At 40.3% G+C, this 14,714-nt stretch overlaps 1 pseudogene; it reads right to left on the bottom strand.

Moving 5' to 3' along the window:
• Window positions 1-13,937: 13,937 nt before the first annotated feature.
• LOC105502716 lies at window positions 13,938-14,381 on the bottom strand (annotated as a pseudogene).
• Window positions 14,382-14,714: the final 333 nt, after the last annotated feature.

Genomic DNA, 14,714 nt, shown 5'->3' on the forward strand with positions numbered 1-14,714 from the left:
TAGGGTACAGTGATGTGATCTCAGCTCACTGCAACCTCTGCCTCCTGGGTTCAAGCAATTCTCTGCCTCAGCCTCCCGAATAGCTGGGATTACAGGCACCCGCCACCTTGCCTGGCTAATTTTTGTAGTTTTAGTAGAGATGGGGTTTTACCATCTTGGCCAGGCTGATCTTGAACTCCTGATCTCATGATCCACCTGCCTCAGCCTCCCAAAATGCTGATTACAGACATGAGCCACCAGGCCCAGCCGAAGTATAGCATTTTTTATCTTTTGTACTGTATTTTTACTTTTTAGGTATGCTTTTTATGTTTTGATATGTTTAAATGCACAAATACCATTGTGTTACAATTGCCTACAGTATTCGGCATAGTCACAGCCTGTACAGGTTGGTAGCCTAGGAGTGATAGGCTACACCACAAAGCCTAATTGTGTAGTAGATTATACTTTGTAGGTTTGTGCAAGTGTACTCTATGATGTTTGACAATCACAAAATGGCCTAAGGACACATTTCTCAGAATGTATCCCCATCATTCAGCCATACATGACTTGACATAAAATACATATGCACATTTTTTAAATTACTGACAATGTACAGATGAACAAGAAACTCATCTTGGCCAGGCATGGTAGCTCATGCCTGTAATCCCAGCACTTTGGGAGGCTAAGGCAGGTGGATCATTTTGAGGTCAGGAGTTTGAGACCAGCCTGGCCAACATGGTGAAATCCCGTCTTTACTAAAAATGCAAAAATTAGCCAGGCCTCGTGGCACATGCTTGTAGTCTCAGCTCCTTGGGAGGCCGAGGCAGGAGAATCACTTGAACCTAGGAGTCGGAGATTGCAGTGAGCCGAGATCACACCACTGTACTCCAGCCTGGGCGACAAAGCAAGACTCCATCTCAAAAAAAAAAGAAAAGAAACTCATATTAATCTGTATAACACAAGTTTGCCAAAGCCTTATAAAGCTAAGGGTACACATGGGAGTCAGATCAAGAGTAATTACACCAATTTATTCACTCTTGTTCCCACCTACACACTTCAGGACCCCTTTCCAGAACTGCTATTTCCTTCAGATTGTTCTGTGAGTCACTAGGCAATATCAGGGGTTATCAAAAATGCTCTCAATGTACTCACTCCTTTTTCCTTCCACTCCCTCCTGCTTGTGGGAAGCTAAGCAGAGGTGAATGCAGAAGGCTGCAGCAAGGTGCCGCCCCTGGGCTTACACAGACACCACTCCTAAGGAGCTGCTGTTGTCCAGGTATTCCTGAGTCCTCACTTTGTGGCAGACATGCTGTGCCTAACACAGAAGTGGGAGGATGTCCCCAGTGTCCTCTCTGAGCCCAGCCCAAGCCAAAGTGGCTATTTAAAACTCCCTGTGTCTGTAGTGAGGCCTAGCATTCTCCTTTCCATTAACCTCTCTGATAGGCCATATGACCAAATCTGGCAAGCACGCAAACATTCATTTTCAAGCAGGTGTGATAGTCATGGAGTTTGTTCCTAAACTCAATACACTTCAGTGCACTTCTGAGTGCACTGATGATTTTGGCCTCTGAAAAGACTGTTGCCTGCAAATTTCACTAGCAGCAGATGGGACAGTGATATGGTTTGGATGGGTGCCCTACCCAAATATCATATTGAAATGTAATCCCCAGTGCTGGAGGTGGGGCCTCGTGGGAGGTGGTTGGCTCATGGGGAGAAGTTCTCATGAATGGTTTAGCACCATCCCCACTTGGTACTATAAAGTGAGTGAGTTCTCACAAGATCTGATTGTTTAAAAGTGTGTAGCACGTCCCCCCTCTTTCTCTTCTCCTGCCCCCTCCCATGTAAAGAGCCTGCTCCCACTTTGCCTTCTGCCATGAGTAAAAGCTTCCTGAGGCCTCTCCAGAAGCAGATGCTGCCATGCTTCCTGTACAGCCTGTAGAACCATGAGCTAATTAAACCTCTTTTCTTTATAAATTACCCAGTCTCAGATATTTCTTTACAGCAATGTGAGAAAGGCCGACTACAGAAAATTGGCACTGAGGAGTGGGGCGTTGCTATAAAGATATCTGAAAATGTGGAAACAGCTTTGGAACTGGGTAATGGGCAGAGGTTGGAACAGTTTGGAGGGCTCAAAAAAGACAGAAAGATGAGGGAAAATTCAGGGCTTCCTAGAGACTTATTGAATGGTGTGACCAAAATGCTGGTAGTGATATGATCTGTAAAGACCTGGCTGAGAAGGTCTCAGATGGAGATGAGGAACTTATTGGGAACCGCAGCAATGGTCACTTTTGTTACACCTTAGCAAAGAGCTTTGCTGGACTATGCCCCTGCCCTAGGGAATCTGTGAAACTTTGAACTTGAGAGTGATGAGTTAGGGTATCTGGCAGAAGACATTTCTAAGCAGCAAAGCATTCAAGATGTGACCTGCCTGCTTCTAACAGCCTATGCACATATGTGTGAGCAAATAAATGACCTAAGACTAGAACTTATATTTAAAAGGGAAGCAGAGCATAAAAGTTTGGGGAAAAGTTTGGAAAATTTGCCACCTAGTTATCTGGTAGAAAAGAACAGTCCATTTTTAGGGGAGGAATTCAAGCAAGCTGGAGACACTTGCATAAGTAAATAGGAGCCTTGTCTCAGATGACACTTTTGACTGTGGACTTTTAAAACTGGAATGAGGTCTAAGACTTTGGGGGACTGTTGGAAAGGCATATTTGTATTTTGAAGTGTGAGAAGGACATGAGATTTGGGAGGGGCCAGGGGAAGAATGATGTGGTTTCAATCTATGCCCCACCCCAAATCACATGTTGAAATGTAATCCCCATTGCTGGAGGTGGGACCTAGTGAGAGGTGATTGGATCATGGGACAAAGTTCTCATGAATGAGAATCATCCCCCCTTGGTACTTTATACAGAGTGAGTTCTCATGGGATCTGGCTGTTTAAAAAATGTGTAGCAGCTTCCTCCTCTCTCTCTTCTCCTGTTCCTTCCATATAAGATGCTGGCTCACACTTTGCCTTCCACCATAAGTAAAAGCTCCCTGAGGCCTCTCCAGAAGCAGATGCTGCCATGATTCCTGTACAGCCTGCAGAACTGTGAGCAATTAAACCTCTTTTCTTTGTCAATTACCCCATCTCAAGTATTTCTTTATAGCAATGCAAAAACAGCTTAATATAGACAGTATTCTAGTAGCAGGCAGGTACAGCTCCCCTATGGTCAGAATCAAGATATAAAATCCTCCATTAAGCACCCGACAAGAGACCCAGTATACCCTAGGTCTAGAACACCAATCCAAAGGGGAGTCTGCTACCTTTGCCGGATTCTTAAATCCTATTCCTGTGACATTGGAGATGGCTGTACAATATTCTGCCAATTTACATTTTATGAACAGCTGTTGTTTCAGCAAAAGGAAAATAATTTCTGATATCCTTTACCCTAATTACCATATCCTTCAGGGCTAATCAGAAATAAAGTGCTTGCAGTAAGTAGGTTCTTTCATACACTTATTTTTATTGTTTTATAATTTAAAAATAGGTTTAATTACGTAAATCTCAAATATATTCTAAACTAGAGACTAGGGTAATAACTGCCCTTAACCCATCACCCACCTTTGACAGTTATCAATCCCAGACCAATCTTGTTCATCTCTATTCAGCCATTCTTCCTCTCCTCTCATACCCAAGCCAAACAATGACTTATTTTGAAGTAAATCCAAACATCACATCATTTCATCCACAGATGCATTAGTGTGAAGCTCTAAAAGATAATATAACCACAGCTTAAAATCATTATCACACCTTAAAAATTAGCAATATTTTTATAATAAAAAACGTTTTCAAGTGCAAACCACCCACAATGTATTTCAAATGCTAACTAATTGCCCCAGGGTGTATATGAAAACAAAGTAACATATGGATTACACTGTCCAATAAAGTATATTTAACATTCCATAAATATCCTTCTGTTAAAATTCATATGATATGTTGATTTGGGGTGGCAGGGTCAGGGTAGTGGGGGTGGGGGCAGGGCAAGGATTGACCAAACCACCTCTTAAGTATCATGCATTGTGTTTGGGCACTGGTTCAAGCAAAGAGGGAGGAGAAGAAAGAGTGAAGAGCTGTGTGCCATTGTGCTTTATAGTGAGGCAAGATTAACCATCATCCCTTATGTCTGTGTGTTTGTTTTATTTATCTGTGTATACAGTGTATACAAAGGACAAATGAGTCCTAATTTACAACATCTAGTCTTTCCAGATGTTAAAGAGGTTGTCAGTGTGTGACGAAAGTACAGTTTGTAAACTAATACATTTGTATATTTTGTTTTAAAATTCCTGGGAAAGATTGTCTTCTGAAAATCTGAGCATTATAACCCACTGAGTTGAAAGAGATGGGAAGGTTCTAGGACAGAACGTTCATATTCGAAGACTCTTTCAAATTATAACTATTGTTATATGTGTGCAGTTTATTAAAGACTGCTGTGTACATAGAGGACAAATTAACTCCTTATCTAAAACATCTAGTCTACCTAGATGTTTAGAAGTGCCCAACATATATTACATGTAGAGGTAGTAAAATATCACTTTGTAGATATATTTTGCTAAAATTCATAGGAAATATTGTCTTTTGGAAATGGAATTGTTAAGCCACCTCTGTGAGGAATATGGAACTATACCTGTTCAAAGGTTTAGAAGAGGTGGGAGGGAAGGAACTGCAAAGGGTAATATGCTAGTGTGTTGGTACTAGGACATTTTCAGGCACCATTTTTTCTGTATGTTTGGTGCATTTTGTTTTGCTGCGTATATAGGGTATATAATGGACAAATGAGTCCTGATTTTATATTTCATCTCTAGATATTAAAGACGTTGCCAGTATATCACAAAGTATATAGTAAAATTTATTTTTTTTCAAGATGGAGTCTCATTCTGTCACCCAGGCTGGAGTACGGTGGTGCAATCTTGGCTCACTGCAACCTCCACCTCCCGGGTTCAAGTTCAAGCAATTCTCCTACCTCAGCCTCCTGAGTAGCTGGGATTACAGGCATGTACCACCATGCCCAGCTAACTTTTGTATTTTTAGTAGAGACAGGGTTTCACCATGTCATCTGCCTGACTTGGTCTCCCAAAGTGCTGGGATTACAGGCATGAGCCACCACACATGGCCTGCACGTAAGATTTAAACCGTGTTTAAGAGTAAATTGCACTTTCTCAACTATACCCCATAGCAACAGAAGCCCTCCAGAAAAAGAGTTCTTTCAGCATCTATTTATGCAGGATGTAGCACAGTGCCCAATCAAATGCCTGCAAACTACCAAACATTTTCTTCCTATAGCCATTACAAATTCCTTAATTCAAAAAAGTCACCTGCTAGGACTTTGTTATCAGCCAACCAGACATGCCTGGATGTTTTGATTTCAGCTTAGGCCCAGCAGACCCACACTCAGGTACAGGTATTAATTGTATAAACCACATCAACCAAGGTAAATCACAATTCCATAAAGTCTGGATACAAATTATGTCCTCAAATTGATTGAATAAAGTCATATGTCTACTCATGAAGACAGGAGTCACCCAACATTCACATTTTAAGGATTAGGTTCAATATTAGGTAAATGTCATGGAACTATATAATTTAGCCTTGGGGTCTAAAGCCATCTAACTGTGTGTAACATTCCCTTCACCTGCCTCTGAAGGAGATCAGAATATGCTACTCAAAATATGCTACTTTGACATAAGGATTATTTTGAGCTGAAAGCAACTGAGAATCAAAAGATACAGGAAGGGATCTAGTGTCTCCCCTTATCTATCTAAAAGTCTTATCAAAGATGGCGAGTTTGCATAAATAGGCCTTACTAAAATAGCCTTTATCTTCCATTAGTTCCTACCACACACTTCCTACTCACTTCCCCACAATTTGTCATACTTTGAAGTCCAAACCTTTTTTCCTTTGTTAAAAGGAAAGGGTCTATAACCACTCAAGTTTAATCAGTTCTGTGAGTTTCACTTCTGTTCTGTGAACACCCAAGCATGTAAACGTTAATAAAATCATGTGCCTTTTCTTTTGTTGATCTGTCTTTTGTTAGTTTAATTTGAAGGTCCCCATATACTGAACATAAGAGGGTAGAGAAAAAGTTTTTCCTACCTGACAACTAGATCCCTGAGCCTGCACATACTCTATATTATGCTATTTCCATCCCTCGTCCTTCTAGCATTCCAAATTCTACAATGCCCTTGTCTCAGGTAGCTTTTCAGTAGCAAAATCCTGAAATACTTTATATTTGGATATGATTAACTAATAATAGCTTAATAGATCATCAACTAAAAATGCATTATAAATTAATAAAACTTTGTTAGGAAGAAATACTAGATTTATAACTTGCAATGCACACCAACTTATAAAAGAAAAAGTGAAAAACTTTTTAAAGAAAATTTTTAAGATTGCCTCTTCCTGAGAAAAACAAAGCCATGTTTAGCCTATATAACATATAACATCTCTCTAATGGTATAATTCTAGGTAGTCTGATTAGGCGGTGGTAAAGATAGTGAGGAGGGAGCTGTTCTAACATCTCAAATCATACCCTATGATGCTACTTCCTGGCCCAGTTCTGGAGTGTGAGCAATTGCTGTTGTTTTCAGACTAGGAAGTAAGCAAAATAATGAGCAGACATATAATTAACTCTCAATTAGCCTCAATAACTGGGGTTAGGAAATGCTTCACCAGTCAGATATCCTGAGAAATCAGATTATTAAAATGCAGTCACTGGAAAGTAGAGAAAAGACTAAGGGGGCACCCTCTTTTCACTATGTGAAAAATAAAATTGAGCTAAACTCTTTCTCTTTTTTTTTTTTTTTTTGAATGAAATCAGATTTGTCTACTCTGTAATGGAAATGCTTACTTGTTTTAATTTTATCCCCCCATCTTTTTTCACCACTGAATTCCTGGGCAGCTGCGTTAATGACCAAATAGCAGGAGGATAAGAAATCACGAGACCTAGATATTCCAGCAATTAACCATCAAGGCATAACTTACCCTCCCCTTCTCCCTCATGAGTGTTCAGTGTTGGGGCTCAGCATACTCCACCCCAAAATATGACTGTAGGGGACCAGAATATGCCATCCCAAAATATACCTCTTTGGCTCATTTTGAGCTGGTTATTCTGGGAAACTGCTAATACAGGAATAGCTCTGAAAAACTGTCCTTTTGTAAAATAAATTTATGTCTATAAAAGAAAATTTTTATAAAGAAAATCTATAGTAGTAAATTATTGGTACAAGCAAGAAGGGTGCTCCGAGATAATTTTTATTACCTGACGATTTTCTATCTGCATAGCAGGACAGCTTTTGTTCACCAAGCATTTCCTCCCCTTACCCTCCCTGAGGCTTGTTGCTGCCTCCCCAACCAGAGATCCTGGGTCCCTATTTTTTCTGTAGCTCAGGACGCTAGATAAGCTTCAATCATCTCACTCTTCATGGACTTCCATATTTTGTGGGAGTCTCTTAGTTTGTGGGACTCCCATGCATATATAGTTAAATATGTTTTTCTCATGTTCATCTGTCTTATGTCAATTTAATTTCCAGCCCAGACAAGGAACCTAGACAGGTAGGGGGAGCCTTGTTTCACTCCCCTACACCAGCCTCTTCCACTGAATAAAAAGTTCTAGGGGTTCATCCCTTGTGTGTAATGTGCCTCCTCTTTATTCACTTTCTAACTACCACCATCAGCAACAATTCAAAGATCTTAGGGTAAAGACTGGGATCCTGGGGAAAATAAGTCAGGAGGCGTACTTCTGTCAAAGCCTCTCTCTGATGTCCATACTTGAGGTGAAGTCCTCCCATAATGAGATGTCAGTTTACTTCTCTTTTTAAGTCTGCACATGAAAAAGGAGTCAAACTGGCACAAAACATATTCAAAGGGCCTTGACTAAGTGTACAGACATGGCCTGTGGCTTATTGGAGGTGGAAGAGATCCCCAGCAAGCTGTGGTCTCTCCTCTTGCATTTCTTTGTCCCAACCTTCTCAAATAACATACTGGAAGAAGAAAAAGGATAACAAGGATAAAAGTAAAAGGTCAGTTTCCAAATAGGACATCAATATATTTTCATAAGCCATTACCTACTCCTGAGTCTGGAGAACCATTATATTGTCTGAGAAGGATAAGCAGGCAAGTTCTTGGACAGAATAAAGATAAAAACAGCTCTAATGAGCTTTACCCATTGACCTGTCTGATGACAGGTCTTTAGACCACAGGAGGAATTTCTAAAGCTGGATTCAATACAAGAAATGCTATTTCCAAGAAAGGCAAAACCAGCTGCTAATGGAAAAGTGTAGCTTAAGTTTATTGGACATTTTTGTTTTGCTTTTTTTGTTGTTTTTCCTACAGAGGGTCTATAAATCACTGACTTCTTTGTGCCTTCCTCTGTATAATACAGGGCAGGTTGCCCAAAGAGGGGAGAAAAAAAATCCCTCTATTTTTGTCAGTCTAAATAGCAGCTCAGTTCTGGGCACCACATACCCAAAAAGGGCCAGGTGGCATGTGGAGCTCTTACAGCCTTTCCAACCATTCCAGTGCCATATCCTCAGCAACAACCTGAGATGGGCTGCCTGCAGAGCCAGGTGCACATCCAACCAACCACTCTCCTTCACTCTAGCTGTGAACACCAGCACAGCTTGCATTTACTATGCTATAACCCAGCTCCACAAGTTCTAGGGGGTCTAGAGAGACCCTATTCAGATAACTTATTGACCACATAAGCACGTTAGGTGGTCACCCATCCTGCACCCTGCAAACAAGCCAGCTGAGGGACTATAAAAGGAACAGAGAATGTCACCAGGAGGTTTATTATTGTGATTTTAAATTTTGTCCTGCCTCAGGCTATGTTTATCCAATGCAATTGGATACCCTGATCCAGATAAAACCTTATTCCTCCCAGGGCTCTCTTAAGTGAGAATAAAGCCCCTTCCGTCTCCATTGACAACCATTTTCATATGTTCTCACACCTTTCCAATACATTACGAAAGGATATTTTAAATAAGCAGGTGACCTCTTTACAAAAAGCAAGTGGGTAAAAGTTTGGAGCAGTGGCAAGCAGATGGTACAGTTCGTACAAATAGTTATTTAAACTTCTTATTACAGCTCTATTATCTAATAAGTTTTTACTTCCAGCCTACTCAAAATAGGCCCTGTGGATTTCCTACCAGTCAGGTGAAGTGGTTCCTCTGGAAATGTAAGCTCTGTGGTAAACCCAGTGATTTAAGATCTTACAAAGACGGTATATGCTACTTTAAGTTGAGCCCAGAAAGCATGAATGCCTTAAATCAATAGCTTCAGATTCTTTGGACCCACTGTAAGAGATGTATTTTACTAGCCAGGTATGTTGGTGCAAGCCTGTAGTCCTAGCTACTCAGGAGGCTATGGGAGGACTGCTTGAGCCAGGGAGGTTGAGGCTGCAGTGAGCTGTGTTTGCACCACTGCACTCCAGCCTGGGTGATGAAGTGAAACCCTGTCTCAAAAACAAGAAAGAAATACATTTCACATCACACCTAAGTCTACACTCCCACATGGCTATGTAACTGAAGCCAGTTTCACAAAACTGTGCTGACTTTTGCTACACTCTATACAATTTTTTCCTTAAAAAAAAAAAAAAAAATGCTGGCCAGGCGCAGTGGCTCACGTCTGTAATCCCAACACTTTGGGAGGCCAAGGCAGGCGAATCACAAGGTCAGGAGTTCAAGATCAGCCTGGCCAACATGGTGAAATCCCATCTCTACTAAAAATACAAAAAAAAAAAAAAAGAATAGCTGGGCACAGAGGCAGGCACCTGTAATCCCAGCTACTCAGGAGGTTGAGGCAGGAGAATCACTTGAACTGGGGAGGCAGAGGTTGCGGTGAGCCGAGATTGCACCACTGAACTCCGTCCTGGGCAACAGAGTGAAACTCTGTCTCAAAAAAAAAAAAAAAAATTCTGCTGCAAGTTGAAGCTCACTATATTGAGTTTATATCCCACTAATGAATTGAGGTTCACAGTTTTCAAAAAATCCTGCTTTGTGTAATCCCACCTACTCAGGTGGCTGAGGCAGGAGAATCACTTGAACCCGGGAGGTGGAGGTTGCAGTGACCAGAAATCGTGCCACTGAACTCCAGCCTGGGCCACAGAGCAAAACAGCAGCTAAAAAAAAATACATATATATATCCTGCTTTAAATTATATTTAGAAAAAACTACTAAAACTCCCCTTATTATTTATCTATTATCTAATGCCTCTCACTAAAAGGATAAACATCACACATGATCAGAAATGCCTTGTTATGTTTTAGGGGTGAAATAATAACAGGTGAGAGGATAAAAAGTAAATAGTACCAGATGGAAGTACCAGAAGGAAAATAACAAATAGAGAGATTGAGGAAATGGCCCCAAACATCCTAAAAGTTATCTCATAACACCTTGCTCAATAAACAAGATCTAACAGTCTTTTCTCAGTTCTTTCCAGGCACTGTGACAGGCCAGTGATGGGGAGGCTGGAGACAGAAGTGGCTGGACTTCTTGCTGCCTGCATATGCACCATCTCAGACAGACCTTGTACACGGGGCTGAATGAATGGCCGGGGCTGAGGCTGCCTCTCTGCTCTTGCTTCCAGGAGAGGGATGTTCGAGAGTCCAAGTGCTAAACTCTTACACAGTGTGATGGAGAAAGGCCTGAGCTCTGCTCCCTGGCCTTTTCACAGGTGAGGGAAGAGATTCCTCCAGTGGAAAAGCAGGCTGGAGCACTGCGAAATTTCTCTGGCCATGCCCTGTTTACGCAGCTAAAATGGTGTGGATAAAAAGCAGAGTCAATAAGGGAAATGGTTTATATTCAAGGATCTGAATTTTATTATTGGTAATTTGTAATATATCTTACATCCTGGAAGGGACAAAACATTTACAAAGCACATTTTCCAGCTCTACCATTCTCCTTCCATTTCCTCTCCTGACAGGAAAGAAGGGAGAAAAGGAGGAGAGAGAGAGAGAAAGTGAGAGAAAGTGAGAGAAGAAGAAAAAGGAGAAAGAGGGAGAGAAAGAGGATGAGGAAAGGACAAAAAAAAGGAAGGAAGGGAGAAAAAGTACTAAGGCTAGAATCTAATCAGATCTCAATTTAGTTAAACTCAGAAAATTTTTTCTTCTTTTAAGTGTACGTGGGGTCAAAAATGTTTGAAGTCCTAGCTGTTTTTTTTAAGGCAGAAAAATCAAGTAAAACTAATATACTTTTACTATCACATTAGGGATTAAAAAAGAAAAAAATATATTAAAAAAATAGTAAAACTAATGTAATTTATACTAAAGTGTAAAATGTCATTTTAATGCCTTTCTAGAAGTGATAAGGAGTGAAGATGACCAAACAATCAGATTTTGTCTAAAATAGGACCTGTGGACTTCCTACTATTTAAATAACTTTCATCAGTCATCCACCCTATTGGCTTAGTTTCTTCCTCTTCTTTGAATCAGTCCAAACATCCACAGGTCCCCATAGCTAACATTAACCATTTCTTTTCCCAAATGACTCTAAATTGTTTGGGCTGGGTTAGGCAGACCAGTAAGCAGCCAGGGTCACAGTAATTTGGCAAGGATGGTAGACAAAGACTGCAAATATTTTCTAGACAATTAAACATAAAGTGAATTCAACCTCTCTCCATTTAATTCCAAAGGTCTCCAAGCCTTCTATGAATGACATCTTGATGCTCTTGAAGACATCATTTCAACTGATTGTCTGTTCTGTTTCTGTTGCAGGCGTACATGTTAGCAGACTTTATTTCACCTCTAGGCAGGCAATGTTTTCAAGCCAATTATGATGAAAGTGCTTAACTTAAGATGAGTGTAAGATAAGTGTTTCTATTCATATCCTATTTTGATCTTTGATATATAACTTAATGTTTTGTAGGTTATCAGCAGGGCCCACTCTACTGAATTTTCATCTCCCAGTAGGAATCCAAATTTACATAAGCTCACAATTAGAATTTCCTGACATCAGAAACTTAAGGGACTATATATATATGTGTGTGTGTGTGTGTATATATATATATATAATAAGTTCATTTAAAACTTCTATTTAGGGTCAAAGCCACAGAGCCCTTCTCAGAAGTCGCAGAACTTGAAGCTACAGAACACTCCTCAGAAAGGGGAACATTCTCAGTAGTAGAAATCAGCTTGATGATAAGGAAAACGTACAAATTATATTCATGTCACCATAGAATCTAAATCATCTATATGGCATTTGTCAGCTCCCAGAACATCTTCCTAGTTTAGTTTTTCTCTGAGAATCGTCGTGTCATGAATGTGCTACTAAGCGTCAGGAGAGCTGGACTTCAAAACACCAGCTTTGCCCCTGACTAGCTTTGTGACTTTGAACACACTTTGAACACATCAGTAAACCTCTCTTGATCCCTGTTTTCTCAATGCCATAAGAGTACACACATACAAAATCTCATCTGAAAAATGCTGGCATTTGATTATATGATCTCTAAAACCATTTTCCATTTATAACAACCTATTCTAAAACTAGGACTCATTTTAACCCTTAACAAAAATGTATAGGGCTAGAAATCCTCAAATTATTGCAATCCCCTAAGATGTAACAAATGCCTCTTGAATTTGAAACAGAGGTTCATGTTATACCAGAGTTTACAACCTTCAAATCAGGGTCATTTATTCCTGCTTTTTTTCAGTCAGTCAATACAACTTACTGGACATCTGCTACATACCAGGCACTGTCTTGAGCCTAAGTGAACATCAGAGAGGGGGCAACAGGTTTAAAAGCCAGCAGCTGTATAAAGAAGTGGGAGATGGCAGAGAGAGCAGAGAAGAAAGAAAAAAGGAATATGTCAGCATATTTCTTCTGTTACCAAAACACCAGGGGTTTGGTCTAGGTCCCATTGCTCTCTGCACCGAAAGCCAATCACTGAGACAAGGAGTACTGCCAGGGAAGAAGACTTATTCCAGTCCTGCATCTGAGGTGATGGGACATTGGTCTCAAATCTATCTCCTCAACCAACTGGAAGTAGGGGTTGGTACAGCAAGGGAGAAACATAACTGTGTGGAAAAATAGGAATTAGGGAGGAGTAAAGAAAAGGACTGGTCAACAGAAAGCTGGTGATCAGTTAGGCAATCATGTCCAGTGAGGGGTCTGGTGTCTCACTGTCTAGATGCAGTGACCTGGTGAGTTTCAGTTCCATAATACTATCTGGGGAGCTTGCTGGTTGGTTTCCTGAGAAAGGAACTCAGATAAGACAAATGTAACTTTCTCAAGTTTTAAGACTGGAAAGGTCAATTTTTATGTTTATCCAAAATAAACCATAAATATCAGTTCTATGAGACAATTGGGCCAGTTTCACTTCCAGCACAGAAGCCTCAATTTATTTTTTTGCCATAAATACCAATGAAGTTATAAGACACTAAGTGCTTAAAGGCAACTAGAAGAAGATATGCTTTTTAAAAGTTGACTATTATTTAGCAGTTTTAGGTTAACAGCAAAATTAAATGGAAAGTAGAGATTTTTCCATAGACCCTGCCTCCCACATGTGCTCAGCCTCCCCAACATCTTGCTTTGAGGTGGTACATTTGTTACAACTGATGAACCTATAGGGACATGTGTTTGTGTTTATTTTTCAACGGATGAAACTCACATATAACCATGATCATCAAAATACAAAATTGACATTTAATCTTTAGGATGTTTGACTAATCTGTTTCTCCCATTCTAACCCAATCTCTTAATCTTTTTTGTTGTTGTTGTTATAGCACATCTTATATATTTCAAATGGACAAAAAATTAGTATCATTTACAGTATCTTAAGATAAATTTCCTCTGAATGGGAGCTTCCTTTCCAGTACTTTGAGGTCTACAAGATGTATCTAGAAAATTTACTACTGTGGAAAATGAAGACTGCTTAAATCAAATGTGGGGGAAGGGGAAGGGCCTTTGGTTTTTCTTTTTGATTAATTGCTGTAACACTGTCCTTCAGGCGGCTGAGGAAGTTTCATATTTTCTTTAGACATCATTCGGCGCCGAAGCTCTTGCAGGACAACTTTGATGCTATATGAATTCTGCCATTTTGCTGGCACTGATACAGCTCTTGGGTCCACCACTCCATTAGAACTATTTATTCCATTCATATTAATTTTTGTTACAAATCTGACAAAGGGGGGTGCTTTTGGGTATTTAGGTCCACATTCTATTTTAAGGCTGTATATTCGGTTTTCATAAATTGTTCTTGGAGGCCCAATTATCATCCCTGTCCATCTTGTAAGTGTCATGTCTTTGTCATCTTCTAGACCCCAGCTAACTGTGCCATCTCCTACTCCTTTCTGGCCTTCTTCGAGTTCTTCCAACAGTCAGAAATTGCGAGGGACTTTTACTCCTGAGCCCGTGGTGGCTGCCATCTTGCGTCATGTTGCTTGAAGGCCGGCCCCTTCTTCACCCCACCCTCAATCTCTTAATCTTTAAAGAACCAGAGAGAAAAGAAATATGACCCAAGCTGCTTCTGAAAGTCTGGGGATAAACAGGTAGACAACAGAGGCTCACATCAGGAGAAGAAAAAATCCCTTCAGCTACTGGAGTCTGAGCTACTTTTGGGTACTCTTTCTTCCAACTTTTCCCCTTCCTAACCCACTACTCCCAAAACACATGTAGCCACACCAGACCAATCTTGTTCAACTTTTATGTAACAAAGCTGTGAGTTGTTTTTCAGTCACCATGGACCCCCAGGTTGAAGG

Source organism: Colobus angolensis, unplaced genomic scaffold (genome assembly GCF_000951035.1).
Source record: "Colobus angolensis palliatus isolate OR3802 unplaced genomic scaffold, Cang.pa_1.0 Scaffold80, whole genome shotgun sequence".
Taxonomy (NCBI): Eukaryota; Metazoa; Chordata; class Mammalia; order Primates; family Cercopithecidae; genus Colobus; species Colobus angolensis.